Below are 12,630 nucleotides of genomic sequence, written 5' to 3' on the forward strand. Positions count from 1 at the left end.
AATTCTGATAAGATATACGGAAATCAAGTGTATTCATCATTGCAATAGTTTAAGGTCACATTCAGTCATTACAAGAATTCTAATGAAATAGGCAGTTGAAATCAACTCAAGATGAGTGAAATATTGATCAAGTATATTTAGCACTATTTAGAAGCTCTTTTCCAAATCTGTGTATTATCCAATAAATATTTCCAATTAATGAGATGCAGTGCTTAAAATCTAGTGATAGCATGAAAGATCTGTTTATTTAATAATTTCAAATAATATCATTGTAACTATTCAAATCAACTTTAATCAAAAATATTAACATGCAAGATGAAAGATGCATGTACCAAGCAGCTAGAGGTGCGTTGACTGATTACATGCCAGTGATTAATATAATCTGAAATGACTAACTAACTTTCAAAAATTAAAATCGTAAATCAAGTTCAGAAAACATCAAATATGAAATCTATCGGAAACTTGAGCACTGATACAATGCAATACAATTTCAAGCTTACTCATCATCATTGCACGACTCATTAATGTCATGCACGCATGATCATGCCGGGATATTACTTGTCAATCACTGCGCTTGTCGGATCCATTGCCCGATTAAAATCAATCGTTAGTTTCAAAGTCCTACTTGATACATAACTTTTAATGTAATGCTAACTTAACTATACGCAACAATCAGTAGAATAAGTATATAGTATAGATAATAGAGTGACTAAGTATTGCATAGCTAGGAAGATCCCTCTAATTAGATCAGTTTCAGTAAGTAAAGTGTTGAAGTAAGAAGGTAGGGGGTAAAATCACCCAACAGGTCTAAATTGTGTATGACGAAACAGTTGTGAGTCTAGCAACAGTATAGATGAATAGTCGGTAGTACTTAAACGTCAAAATGTACATACCTTGAAGATTACAGCTCGTAGCAGACTGAATCAATGAATAGCATTTATTAGAATTGCACGTCTAGATTCAAGAATACATGATTCTACTAGATCTAAGTCACATTAAATTGCATTACTTCCGATATTAAATCTAGACATGTAGAACAAGCATTCGAATCTGCATCCTACAATTTCATCAACACATCTCCCGTTAAGACACAGCAACTCCATCAGATATCATTCTACTTTTACTAGCAAATCCAATTCTTCACCAACGGAACTTGTAGCATGTTCAAATGAATCTACGTGCACAAACATATACATGAAGCATTGCAGGCAGGACATAAGTGTGATTAAACTAGTAGGAAAAGACAGAAAGTCATATTACGTACAATAGCGATAAATACATTCAGTGACAGTCTGACGAAGATGGATGTCAAGACTGCAGTCAATGTTAGCTACAACTGTGGACAATCCTAAAGATGAGGACAGAGATGCATGCGACTTGAGCGAAGCCAGGAAAGGAAGCAAACGGCATGTAGTTTACGTTTCAATGGTCACATATGAGTCAAGTAAACAATCATAGTGCTTCACAAAATGTCATAATTGAGGCAGACAATCAAAGCACATGTATAGACAAGTGGCTTACAATGTACTATACATTGAATGGTATGCGAGCATTTAATGATGAAATTCAGAATACATTCAACTTAACATGCTCAGTGTGCTTCAACTTTGCCATGATTAATGATACTATTCAATGACAATTAATAGAATAATGTCTTGCGGAACAATGACAATTTGGAATGTACGCATTACTTCATTAGTGCTCACTGTGACTATAGTTACCAGCAAATATCGAAATAATGTTGTATGAAACTAGGTATACAATCAGCAAGTATTAGTCTTGTACATTATGTTGACCAGAATAATCACTATGCTAATACCTAAATTGTCAATGTAATGAGTAAGATGTCATTAGTAAATAATGAAAGAAGTTATAGAAAAATATACGATCGATGACTATGTATCCTTGACATTTACTGATCGTATTTATGGAAAATATGTTCTAAAAGTAATTAGTACTTAACTGCTAGTAATATGAATGTCGTACAAGGCTAGTTACTTTAACAAGAAGTAAGTAACTCTGTTTCATAAACCATGTTGTTTATCTCAATATCCAACCTTCGGTGCTATATCGAGTAAGGGCAGTCTGACATGCCTCATGACATCAATGGGCACGTTTCTTCAACGACACTTGCTCTGTAATGCAATATATAAGCTACTATAATTAGTCTTCAAATAATACTGACTCACTTACGATAATACACACGATTTAGTAATTAATAAAGTACAGAAGCATGTCACTAATGCAGCTCTGAGTCAGCTTGTGCACTTATTGAGCGATGTAGCTTTGTTATGTCCATTATCAATGCACACTTCTGTTGTGTCTGTCTTATTACAAAGAAATGCCGAAACGATATTTTGCTCATACTATGCATGACATTCCATAATTCACTGCTAAAACATCACGGATTGACATTGTGATTCGAATTGTTGCATTCATCGAAAATGATACAGCACATGCATTTGTATAATGAAATAGATGAATAAACTTTGCCTGTAATATATTTGAGAAATGTCATCCATACATAATGATTCGTTCGATATGGCAACATAGTAATGCTTCATGCATATATTGCATGACCCAAATCTAATTTAAAGTGGCATTATTCAAAGTGAGAATGTATCAGCGAAAAGATCTAAGCTTCAGCATCGTAGATCATGATGAAGCCAGTTAAATGTTCAAAGAGCTCTGGTTATATGGCTAAATTGTGAATTGCAGTCAATCATGTGTCTTCAAGAGTCACTAAAGATCTAGATAGAGACAAATAATATCATTATGTAAAAGATATGAACAAAAGGGAATCTAATCGGAATGATAAGATAGTCATAATTGACTTTCTGAGCTATTCAGAGTGATTATATCTGTCTGTAGATTCACAGAAGCTTACATTCAGACACATCACTTACATGACTAGTTACAAACCAACTTAGCATCATTGAGTGTACTAGCTGCAGTCTTGCAATATTAGACTAGTACTTTTAATTCTAATCTAACTTCTAATTTACTTCAACAGTATGATGCAATGTGATGAGAAGACAAATCTAGTTATGTATGTAAGTAGTGCAATTCAAACATCGAAGTTCAAGAAAAGTAAGACGTGCAAAATCAAGTATGGGAAGTTTACAAAATGATAAATTCGTAAAACTACGCTAAGATGAGTCGAATATATTAACATGATGTGAAAGATCTAGCAGATACATGTGAAAGCAAACCAATCAGTCACACTATGATGCAAAGATGAGTGCTATGAGGCTTAATTAAGAATGGACTAAGTATATTGGATGTATAACTAGGCAGATATTGCTAAGATCGTAAATGCTCAGTGAAAGTCAACAAATGTGATATGATATTAAAGTCTACTGTATAAAGATTAAATTGAATGAAATTGTATTGTTAATATCAGTTCATAATTAGATAGACTAGTGAATGTCACAGTCTGCTTGTTTGATTAGCTGTAATTGATGTTACAAGTACTGCTACAGCCATCTTATAGTTGATGATTGTCAGACTGATCTATATTGATTTACATGCGTGTGAATTCATATGTCCTGTGATGTCAAGCATGAATTTTTGACGTATTGGTGAAGATAGCAAACTAGTATTATGTCCATCCAAGGAAGTAATTGTGCAGGTAATGCATGACAGTAATTGCACAAGCAGTTAGCGTGTAGTTGCAATCTAAACGTTTGCATTGCTACTCGGTTGAGTTCTGCGATAGGTGGAAAAGTATCTAAATTATAATAACGAAAACACGACAGTACTGCGACTATACTTATTTAGTATTTGATACACAACTGCACGTACATAAAATTGCCGTGATTGGCAGTCGTACAGAGTCCAGCTGAGATCACAACAATGATACAAGTATGCTAACTACAGACACATTTGCTTAGATGGCGCGAGTCAAGGTAAAATGCCGATTAGAGTGACGAAGAAGTGGTGGAAGGAAAGCGAAAGACTATAATGGTAACAATGGAGTTGATGTAAAGAAATTGTATAAGGTGTAATGCAAGGTCCAGTTGCTGATGTAATAGGGAGAATAGCATGCAGTTGATTCAAATCGACTCAAATCAAACTTTGTTAGTTACATTGAGTTCAAGTTGTAAAATTGATTTCTAAGTGATTGTAATTGACGAGTTTCGAGCATTTTTCCAGTAAAGAGCAAGTGTTCTCAATACATAGTATTTTCCCAGTGCTATTGTTGGCATGTATGGTTTGTACAATTGACTATCTTGGTTGATAATTTTGACATGTAGTTATAAGAAGTAAGGAATGATGCAGATGATTGGATAATTGCTAATAAAGAATGTATGCAAGTAGATTGTCTTGTAGCGATTGAAGTAGTTGACATGCATCATTCTTGAATAGAAGATTCAATACCTGCTATGGATGTCACTTGACTTGGAGGAAGTGTGCTTTTGATAAGTAATTTTAAAGTGTCAGCTGAAGTTCAGACGTTGGACTGGTCCACGGACACAAATAATTAAACGATTATATGATATTGGTGATGAGAGGCAGAGGGTCGAAATTCTCAAAACAAAATAAAACACACGCAAAAGGATTTTCCCAAACGACGATGCATTTATAATCAGACGTGTCCAGGCTTCACTGACTAAAAATTACAAACCGATTACGAGTGTTTAGCTTTGGCCTTTACCTCGCAGCTATCTTGATGGGCTGATCAAACACCAAACATACAAAATATATAGGAATCAGCTACTTACATAATGCTTAAATTACTCCGAAGTGTTAGACATCAAGACGAGTCTGTACTCGAAGGCCGTCACAGCTGATCGCAGTTTAGCCGGCGAAGGCTACCGTTAGCAGCAGAATGCTAACATGTCGTCTGTTATACAGTGTTCTTTAGCTCGTACTTATTCGACTAATTGTGAACCACTATGATTAAAAAACAGGCATAAAATTGTAACCATTAATCAAACATGACTCACTTGCTGAAGGCTACACCATTTTCCTCTCGAAGTTATTGGGAAAGGGGAAAAGTAACAAGTAGACAAACATCGGTGCGAGTGACGATCGGGTATTTCCGGTCGACGTCACTGCCACGTTGACTTAACATGACGTCCAAATGTCACGTAGTGATCAGCTTTTGCCGCCAGGGACCGCCATATTCATATTTACCTTTGTGGCGTTCGAACTGTTTGGCAAAAGGGTTTGTGACCTGGCACGCAGTTGAATCAATGTCTCACTGGTTAAAATATGAAACATTTCAATAATTGTCCCGTTAAAATATGTTTACAATAAGACGAAAATACTTTTAAAGTCATGCACCTGTGGAAAAATCATTCATTATTTCATTAATCTATTCATTCGTTCATTTGTTCGTTTATCCATCCATCCATCCATCCATCCATCCATCCATCCATCCATCCATCCATCCATTCATTCATTCATTCATTCATTCATTCATTCATTCATTCATTCATTCGTTCATTCATTCATTCGTTCGTTCACTCATCCATCCATCTTCTGACCCGCTTTATCCTCACTCGGGTCGCGCCTATCCCAACAACCAATGGATTATACTCAAATACTTTACAACACTATCTAATTACAATACTATAATAATAATAATAATAATAACAATAATAATAATAATAATAATAATAATAATAATAATAATAATAATAATTATTAAATATACATTTTATTTCAAACGCCTTTCAAAACTCTCAAGGGCACTTGACAGTCACAGACAAGCATCTTCTCCTTCTTTTCCTGTCGGCTTTTCCCTTCAGGGGTCGCCACAGCAAATCAATGTCCTCCATCTAACCCGGTTTTGTGCATCCTCTTCTCTCACACCAGCTACCTTCACGTCCTCTTTGACCATATCCATAAACCTCCTCTTCGGTCTTCCTCTCGGTCTCCTGCCTGGCAGTTCAAGGCTCAGCATCCTTCTCCCTATATAGTCACTCTCTCTCCTCTGGACATGTCCAAACCATCTCAGTCTGGCCTCTCTGACTTTCTCTCCAAAGCCTCTAATATGAGTTGTCCCTCTAATGTACTCATTCCTGATCCCATCCAACCTGGTCACTCCCAAAGAAAACCTCAACATCTTCAGCTCTGCTACCTCCAGCTCTGCTTCCTGTCTTTTCTTCAGTGGCACTGTCTCCAGTCCAAACATCATGGCTGGTCTCACCACTGTTTTATATACTTTTCCTTTCATCCTAGCTGAAACCCTTCTATCACACATCACACCGGACATTTTTCTCCAGCCGCTCCAGCCTGCCTGGACACGCTTCTTCACCTCTTTTCCACACTCTCCATTGCTCTGGACAGTTGACCCCAAGTACTTAAAATCCTCCACCTTCTTTATCTCTTCTCCCTGTAGCATCACTCTTGCACTTGGATCCCTCTCATTCACACACATTTATTCCGTGTTGCGGCGAGTGATCTTCATCCCTCTCCTTTCCAGGGCATATTTCCACATCTCTAGTTTCTCCGCCACCTGTTCCCTGTTCTCGCTACAGATCACAATGTCATCTGCAAACATCATGGTCCAAGGAGATTCTTGTATAACATCATCTGTCAGCCTGTCCATCACCATAGCAAACAAGAAGGGGCTCAGAGCTGACCCCTGGTGCAGTCCCACCTCCACCTTGAATTCCTCAGTCACACCGACAGCACACCTCACAACTGTCTAACAGTCATGATACATGTCTTGCACCGCTCTGACATACTTTTCCGTCACTCCAGACTTCCTCATGCAATGCCACAGCTCTTCTCTGGGCACCCTGTCGTACGCTTTTTCCAGATCTACAAAGACACAATGCAATTCCTTCTGACCTTCTCTGTACTTCTCTGTCAGTATTCTTAAAGCAAACACTGCATCTGTCATACTCTTTTTTGGCATGAAGCCATACTGCTGCTCACAAATGTTCATTTCTGCTCTTAGTCTAGCTTCAACTACTCTTTCCCAGAGTTTCATTGTATGGCTCATCAACTTTATTCCTCTGTAGTTAGTACAACTCTGCACATCTCCTTTGTTCTTAAAAAATGGGCACAAGTACACTTCGTCTCCATTCTTCAAGCATATGTTCACCATCTAAGATCTTGTTGAATAACCCAGTCAGGAACACCACCGCCACCTCTCCAAGACACTTCCATACCTCGATTGGTAAATCATCAGGCCCGAATGCCTTTCCCCCCCTTCATCCTCTTCAGCGCCCTCCTCACTTCATCCTTGCTAATGCTTGCTACGTCTTGGTCCACAACAGTCACGTCTTCTACTCTTTGTTCCTTCTCATTTTCCTCATTCATCAATTCTTCAAAGTACTCTTTCCATCTTGCCATCACACTACTGGCACCTGTTAATACATTGCCATCTCTATCCTTAATCACCCGAACCTGCTGCAGGTCCTTACCATCTTTGTCTCTCTCTCTCGCCAGGTTGTAAAGATCAGTCTCGCCTTCCTTGCTGTCCATCCGAGCATACAAGTCATCATAGGCCTCTCGTTTGGCCTTTGCCACCTTTACTTCAACAGTGCGCTGCATCTCCTTGTATTGCTGTCTACTCTCGTCCGTCCTCTCAGTGTCCCACTTCTTCTTTGCTAACCTCTTTATCTGTATACACTCCTGCACCCCCCCATTCCACCACCAAGTCTCCTTATCTACCTTTCTTGCACTCGATACACCAAGTACTTTCCGACCCGTGTCTCTGATTATGTTCGCTGTAGTTTGCCAGTCATCTGGAAGGACCTCTTGCCCACCCAGTGCTTGTCTTACCTCCTTCCTAAATGCCATGCAACACTCTTCCTTTTTCAACTTCCACCATTTTGTCCTCACTTCAGCCTTTGGTTTCTTCATCTTCCTCACTGCCAGCGTCATCCTACACACCACCAACCTATGCTGTCTGGCTACACTCTCACCAACCACTGATTTCCTTTAGATGGCGCTGTTGACACAAAATGTAGTCTACCTGTGTACTTCTGCCTCTACTCTTATAGGTCACCCTATGTTCCTGTCTCTAGTCTCAAAGAAAGTATTCACAATAGTCATTTGCATTCTCTTAGCAAAGTCAACCACCATCTGTCCTTTAGCGTTCCTCATCTGGAGTCCAAACCTACCCATCCATGTCCATTGAAGTCTCCACCAATTACAACCCACTCACTTCTCGGGATGTTCTGTATGACTTCATCAAAGTCCAACCAAAATTTCTCCTTCTCCGCCAGCTCACATCCTACTTGTGGGGCATACCCACAAACAACATTGAACATCATGCTTTTAATTTCTAGCTTCAGACTCATCATTCTATCTGATACTCTTTTTACTTCTAAGACATTCCTAACAAACTCCTCTTTTAAGATAACCCCAACTCCATTTCTCTTTCTGTCTTCACCATGATAGAACAACTTAAAACCTGAGCCTAAGCTTCTAGCAGGGTCTGAAACTCATAACAAAAAGTTAGTGGACACCCTGGCAGACAACTCAGAAAAGTTTCTGGCCCGGCCATAAAGTTGCCTGCCCGATTTTTCACAACTTAAAACACATAAAGACGTCTAATCATCCCCAAAAAATAAAAACATTGTTGCAAAATTTAAAGTTTTTTTTTTTAAATTAAGGAAGTACCAACCACAAATGCTCCCTTGCCTAATTTATAGTAAATATACCTTGCTGAAGATTTTGCTCCAGTTGCCGTTTGTCATCATGGCGTACAATGCAACGTATGCGTTGTATTGTCTGTTCAACTCCACTTTCTCAGTGGCTTTCAAAACTCTGAAGTACACTTTTCAGTCAGGGTGTAGTCCAAAGCAGGCTTCTGATTGGCGAACGTTCGTTTGGCAATTTGCATACTCGGCACCGGCAGCCGCTGAGAAAGCGGAGTCCACGTGGCTCGTAGCGTTTTGTTTGTAGCTTTTGCTTTATTGAATAAAACAAAAGTTTGATTTGAAAAAAAACAAAAACTTTTTTTTTCTTGAAGAAGTTGTCGGCCATCTGGGCCGAGACGTTTTGAAAGTTGTACGCCCGACGTAAAAGTTGTATGCCCCGGCCCACCGGGCAGACAATATTTCAAACACTGCTTCTCGCCTTGCTTCCTTCCCACCTGGTCTCCTGGACACACAGTATATCTACCTTCCTTCTCTGCATCATGTCCACCAGCTCTCTAGCTTTACCTGTCACTGTTCCTACATTCAAAGTTCCTACTCTTAGTTCTATACTCTTGGCGTTCCATTTCTCTCTTTTCCTACGGGCACACCTCCCTCCTCTCCTTCTTTGACCAACAGTCAAAGTCCACCGACACCCTGAAGGTCTACAGTACCAATGGCGGCCGTTGTTAACCCGGGCCTCGACCGATCTGGTATGGCATTCAGAGGTTTGATTGGCATATTTGTTTTGGCATTTTTTTTTTTTACGTCAGATGCCCTTCCTGACACAACCCTGTGTATTTATCTGGGCTTGGGACCGGCACAATAAGACACTGGCTTGTGCCCCCTTGTGGCTACATTAGTCACAGACAAGCAGAGATACAATAATACATAAAATACAATTATAAATAGAATATAATAAATAAAATACAATTATAAATAGAAACAAGAGCTAGGGCTACACAGAAAATCCAATTTTAGATAGGTGGATTTTGAGGTGGAATTTGAAGGTGGGAAGAGATCGATGTTACGAATGTTGGGAAGAAGTGAGTTCCAGTGTTTGGGGGTGTAGCAGCTGAAAGCTCTGTTCCCCATCATGCTGAGACAGGTAGGGGGGGCACACAGAGGTAGATGGAGGAAGAGGATCTGAGGGAGCGAGAGGCAATAGAAATGTGAAGAAGGTCAGATAGGTATGGGGGGGGGGCAAGGTTATGGATAGCTTTAAAGGACAACCGACGTCTCCAGACAAGTTATGTCCATAATTTGTAAAATGGCTTCAAATGACTACTACTGAGCGTATTTTAATAAGATTCCACCGCATATAGCTATATTTTACGTTTTAAGACTCGCACTGAATATTCAGGAAGTCTTGTTTTTGAGTTGGTGACGAGTCCTGACGTCACGTCACGGAAGGAACGCCCCTGACTGAGAAAGGACACACAATGCATTTTGCGGTACTTTGTTTGGTCGGAAAACTTTGTGTTGATCCGTGTTGATGGCGAGATTAGAAGGAAAACACTGAAATAACGCGATGGTGAATCGTTGTGTGTTGCACTGAGACAACTATTTGATATTCGCTGACAAAAATTTCCAGGAGACAAATCAGCCCATTTCCACGGAGCTTTGTCGCCATCTTCTGCATTTTTTGGGTGCTACATTTCTGTCCAGATGCCTCAAAATGACACGGAATAAATTCTTTAATTGATTGCAAACATGTATGCTTTCCTCTTCAGAACTTGAATTTGAATCATAGTCATAGCTGGATGAGTAACAAAAAAGCATCTTCTCCTAATCTGAAGCTATTGTTTTGATTCTCGAGCAAGGCAAGACGTCTTGGCGTGACACCACAAAAAAGGGGGCGGGACCTTCTGAAATTGGCCACTTCCGGGTTCAATTTGAAGTAGTTTTTAGACACTTTAAGTCATTTTTATTGATGTTTTGCATTTGACTAAAAATATCATCCTGCATGTTTTGGGTATTTTAGATGCTATAAAACATTTTTATGATGTCAGTTAGGAAACAAAAAAGTGGTGTCAGTTGTCCTTGAAGTGTATAAAGAAGAATTTTTAAGTTCATTCTTTATTATACAGATACAGATATATTGTGTATAATATTAATCTAAATACTTTATTTAAAAAATCGTTTATGGTTATATGGCTTACGCAAGAATTTTAGGATAATGAAAAATTTTGGACAAATAATCCCAATGATTTAATTTTTAATTTTCAGCCAAACAAGAAGTATTTATATCTGCTAAGGATAGGAAAGAAATAAGTAGACTGATTCAGAATTTTGTTAGGCTGCTTTCTTTTACTTCCAGGTACTGTACGCGCACATATAATCATATGCATAAAGAAAGATAACAACCAGGAGGCTCTCCAATGTCTTCTACTGGTACCTCCATCCTCTGTTTAACTTGAACATGCATGCCCGCCTAGACCACAAATATGCCCTCACCTGTTTTAGCTCCTCGACCCACTCGTCAGCCAGTCAGCTACGCTCTCCTTCACCTGTATACCTTTCTGTATTCTTTGCAGCAAAAGATTCAAAACATATTGTTCCTCCTTCCCCCCTCATTCTTCACCGTGCTAATCTTTGGGTCTGATTCATATTTTTTTTCATCCTACAAACAACTTGGGTTGAGTTGATCCCAAATAGCCCTACGTTGGTTTTATTTGACCATAGCCTTATTCCCCAAGCCTTCTCGGAGACATTTAAATGTACACTGGCAAACTTAAGGTGATCCTGTAACTGTGCCTTGTTTGGCAGGTGGGCCTCATGGGCACTCCAAGAGTTTCTTGGTCACTGTGGTCCCAATTGACCTCAGATCCTTAAAAAGACGTTGTCATGTATGTTGAGGCTCCCTCAATGCCCTCATGAGATTGGAAAGTAAGAAATTGATTCCTTGAGCAAGTATGTGTTGTACAGTCCACATGACAGACAGTCCAGTACACATGACATGACAATGGTTGTAGGTTACATATTCACAAGGTTTATAGGAACTTTAATTGTGTCTCGGTTTGCAGGGTGGCCGGGGTGGACCCCAAAAAACCAGGCAGGAGGGTATTTAACAAACTGTATTAAACAAATTGTATTAAATAAATGAGCAGGAACAAAATGTCAACCAAGTCATCTGAATAAAAAGGTCCAAAGTATCAAACAAAACCATGAGTAAAACATGACAAGATGAAACAACCCTGACAGGGTGAAACAATGACCCGACACTGAAGGGTCGTGCCGGGAGTCCTTGAAACTGCCATTGATTAAAATGACCAATACCTGTGCAGCTGCAGCAGGGGCCCTACAGTGCCACCTGTTGGCCGCAAACCGAAATGTAACAAATTGTGGGTGAGTTATCAGGTATCAAATATATGAATTTATAAGCATTTAAAATATATGCAGTATATCTACTCTGACTGGTAGCATAACCATGATACAAATGTAAACATTTGAAACCAATAATTTCTCATAGAGTCCTATCTTGAGCATCATGTGACCTCTTTTCTCACTTGTGTATTCTGCCGCATGTCTCCCTCATCCGCTTTGGTGTTAGTGCATCTCTTGGCCCTCGCTGCTTTCCTGCCTGTATTTTTCCACATTGCGCTTGTATTTTGCTAAAATACTCCAGCCATGATTTTCTTCCCCTGGTTTGTAGTAGCAGCTGTGTTGAAGCATGTACCTAACGTTATCTGGCCGACTAATGCGTGTTGTTTGATGTTATCAGTTCTATGAATGTATGTTTGTGTGTGAGACAGATAGAGAGAGGGAGAGAGAGAGAGATAGAGAGAGAGAGAGAGAGAGAGAGAGAGAGAGAGTGTGTGCGAGAGAGAGAGTTAGAGAAAGAGCCACAAAGAGAGAGAAATAAAGTTTGTGATGTAGTGATAACAGTGAGCAGAAGCTTCAATCGTGTACGTAGCACTGGCTGATCAAACAGGAAATGTCGAATGTGAACACAAAGGCCTTTTTTTGTCATTGACAGAACAAACTAACAGCATTATCTCCAGCACAAACACGGGCCTCATCTGTC

Source organism: Hippocampus bargibanti, linkage group LG02 (assembly GCF_051943395.1).
Source record: "Hippocampus bargibanti isolate YZ-2025 linkage group LG02, ASM5194339v1, whole genome shotgun sequence".
In the NCBI taxonomy this organism is placed as follows: domain Eukaryota; kingdom Metazoa; phylum Chordata; class Actinopteri; order Syngnathiformes; family Syngnathidae; genus Hippocampus; species Hippocampus bargibanti.